This window comes from Dermacentor albipictus, chromosome 1 (assembly GCF_038994185.2).
Source record: "Dermacentor albipictus isolate Rhodes 1998 colony chromosome 1, USDA_Dalb.pri_finalv2, whole genome shotgun sequence".
Taxonomy (NCBI): Eukaryota; Metazoa; Arthropoda; class Arachnida; order Ixodida; family Ixodidae; genus Dermacentor; species Dermacentor albipictus.
This window is the reverse complement of record NC_091821.1, coordinates 375,325,313-375,329,111: the sequence shown is the minus strand read 5'-3', so window position 1 is coordinate 375,329,111 and position 3,799 is coordinate 375,325,313.

The window sequence follows — 3,799 nt, the reverse complement described above, 5'->3', positions numbered from 1 at the left end:
TTCTTTGCAGGCGATAGCGGCGCCAACTTACGATGGGCGCTAAAAAAAGGTATTTATTGGTAACGATAAAATAAAATATTTTCTTTACTCGTCACGTATATATAAATTTGATAAGGAATTTTATTTTCATTGAATGAATCTAACTGTGTCTCACTTCAATTAAAAAAAAAACGCTTTTTTTCTTTCGCAATGTTTGTTTCCTCCGAACAAAGACGCGCTTCTATAGCTGCTCCCATAACCACCCTTGCTGATGTCGGTGGCAATTTGTTCTGAACCGCTTTTGGCCCGAAGCTTCGCGACCTATTTGGATCGGCCTTGATTCGACCGCTGGATAACATAGGTTCGTGAACAGCCTGCGCATGCGTGTATGTAATATATATTCCTGAGTTACCGCCCAAACTAAATCAGTTGGAAGTGCCGCCCGTGTTGTCTTTTATGTGTCTTCCTTTTGTGTGTGTTTTAACTTGCGGCAAAAAACATGTCTTTTAGACAAACGGCCGTCAAGGGAGACGTTGATGAGGGTTATTCAGGAGATTGACAAATTTCGCCATCTTGCCAGCTCTGATTGGCGCAGAGGGCTGCTGCGGCCTCTGTGATTGGCTCGAGATGCCGCCATTGTAGAATTTGACAATGTGGCGGAATTCGCCGATGTCGCTATAGCCAGAACCCTTGTAATGCCCTGTGCTATTTCATTTAATGATAGCCACTGGAAGGTATCTATCGTCTGGTTAACCTCTCTGTGTTTCTATTACCTTTTTCTCTATCTTTTCTAAACGTTTTTAATAGAAGACCCTTCAGTGTACTCGTTTAAACAACTTATCCATTGGAAGCGGTGGATGTGAGCAACGTGAATGAGGGCCTCGGATAATTTGAACCGAGCTTGAACATTTCCTCGGACTCTACTTTTCGTTCCGCCATCTTGGAGGAAGCTTTAACTCAGGACCAACTCAGATTTTCTTATGTAAGTACTACATGGGAAATGCAGAAATAGACTCATGAGACAACCGCTGTGCCAATTTGTATATTTTCCTTTTTCTTTTTCTTTAAAACAACTTCCCTGCTTTTTCTTTACTTTCTTTTCTTTTCCGTTTAGAAGAGAGTTATAATTTTATCGAGTGCAGGAAGCACAATCCTTATTTAGGGCCTCGTACTTTTTACAAAAATTGCTGAAAATTGGGAAGTTAAAAAAAATAAAACAATGTTTACAAATTCGTAAATCAGGCATTTGGCCTCAAATAACTACTGTGGCTAAGTCAATGAAATTTCATTTGGAAATGATGTTGCATGTCAAATTGTCAAGGTTGATGTGTGAGAAATTTCGGAACAGCGCGTGGTAACTAGCGCGTCGTGGGAAGTATCGAAATTGTGTTAATTGAAATCGATCGAAATCAATGTCCTACCGCGCGCCGCAAAAACCGTCAACCAAGCTGTATACGCGTTGCCCCTGAAATATCTGCACTCCGCAGTGGACCGATGTGGTCAAGTTTTACCTCGGCGACACTTATTCGCCTCGTGATATCGGAACAGAAGTGACACTGTGGACGAAAAAGTGCTCCAGAAGGCGATGACCTGGAGTGCGCGCTTTTCAAGCGATGTATCTGTATGTATATACTATGATGGGCAAGAAAAAAAAAAACACATTAGTGGTGGGGAAAAAGACACTCGATCTCCGGCCTCTTTATTTCATTTAGGGAGCATATCGTTGCGCGCACTTCCAGCATTATTTCTTCTTCAGCGCCCCAAGCGATCGTCTTCGGCAGCGGATGTGATCTTGTGCTCAGATAAACACTTACTTCTGGGGTATGTCCCCAGAAACCAAGGAGGAGTGGAACTCGCTTCTGCGTAGCCCCGCTCTGGACAAGCAAACCCTGGCTGTCCGGCGTGCCCGCGACCGGGCCAGTGGGCTACAGACCTGCCGGTCCCGACGCGGGACTAGCCGGGTGCGCGAAGAGTTCGCGTCCTCGCCGGACCTGCAATAAAGTTTTTTTCACTCACTCACTCAGCCTTACTTCTTTCTCACAGTTGGGACGCCACTGTTTCGTAGATGCTCTTGTCTCTTTCGATGAACAAGAGACAAGACGTACAGATTAAGCGGCGTGTACTCAACTGCGCTGTTCCGTTGTATTTCAAAACGTCACCACACATGTCATGAATCGCCGTAATTGACCAAGAAGTTTTCGCGGAATCTTAAATGCATATGGTGGCGTTTTTTTTTTAGCTGCACCAGATTTTAATGTTATTTTGACGTTCTGATTAATTGCTTTACGCCACATATTTCAATCTACGAATTACAGCCGCTGAGTTCGTTCGGCGTAGCCACTTGGAACGAATTCTCTGGACAGCACCGGTTCCGAAATATTAATTTTCAAAGCGTCCGACGAAATGCATTGGCGTTGCAAAAGAAACAGCTATTTTATTCATTGAAGTGTGTGTATATATATATATAGCCCACCGTGGGTACTTAGTGGCTATGGTGTTTGGCTGCTAAGCACGATCGAGGTCGCGGGATCGAATCCCGGCCACGGCGGCCACATTTCGATGGAGGCAAAATGCGAAAACACCCGTGTACTTAGATTTAGGTACATCTTAAAGAACCCCACGTGGTCAAAATTCCCGGAGTCCCCCACTACGGCGTGCCTCATAATCATATCGTGGTTTTGGCACGTAAAACCCCATATATATATATATATATATATATATATATATATATATATATATATATATATATATATATGGTCGTGACCATATAAAGCCAACAGGCAATTAAGCATCGGGGAAATTAGCCGCGGTTAGAATTGATATGTAGAAAATAATAAAGATAAGGGAAATGAGAGTGGACGAAAATATAGCTTGCCGCCGGTGGGAGCTGAACACACAACCTCCACATTATGCGTGCGTTGCATTATCAATTGTGCTGTCCACTAACATGGGTATTTATATTTACTCGCTCTAGTCCTGGGAGTGTTAGCCAGCGCCACCCAGAGCCATGGTGGACTGATGTGGAACATCCTTTTTGCCCGATGGCGTCACGTAACACGTGAACTTAGGAGAGCAGGCACGTGGCTAAAAAAATCCTCGTATGCAAAGTGTCCCAGCTAACTTTAACCAGAGTTCAAAAATATGCGAATGCCACGTAGGTGAACAGAACCAAGGTAGTGTTGTTTGCCGTCGCTTGCAGATACTCAAATTATTATTTTTTTCATTCAGCCTAGTTAGAAAATTAGTTTTAAATAATTAGTCAACTTCACAAATATTATAACTAGATTAAAAGTGTCGATGAGAAAGTTGTACAGCGACATGCAAAACTCCCTTTTCCGCGTCTTCAAAAGCTGCGTCTTGCTGTTGAAGCGTGACTGCACCATCATGCCGCGAAGAGCACCGACACATTTTAAGTGCACCTCTGAAAATGTACAACGGAGACTGCCCAATATATGGGGTCGTGACACAACACGAAACAAGCGAGAAAGGACGACTTCATGGGTGGACGGAGCGTCGGTCACTACAAGTTAGCATAAAAGAACTTCACGGTAGCGGTGCGCCGTCTGCTGATCAAACTTCTCGCTTTCAATCTTTATGGCTGCGCGGCGGTGAAGGGGCGCCACGCCGTGGGGTCGAATTAACTGAAGAGGCATGTTCTCGTGTTCGAATTAATAAGTATTTATTCCATTACGATGTATATTCCTTTTGCTGGCACTTTTCAGTGCGTTCGAATTAAGCGGAACGTCGAATTAACGCATATTGAATTAACGGGAGGTGACTGTGTATAGTCTGCGTACTGTAGCCCCGAAAATACGGCACT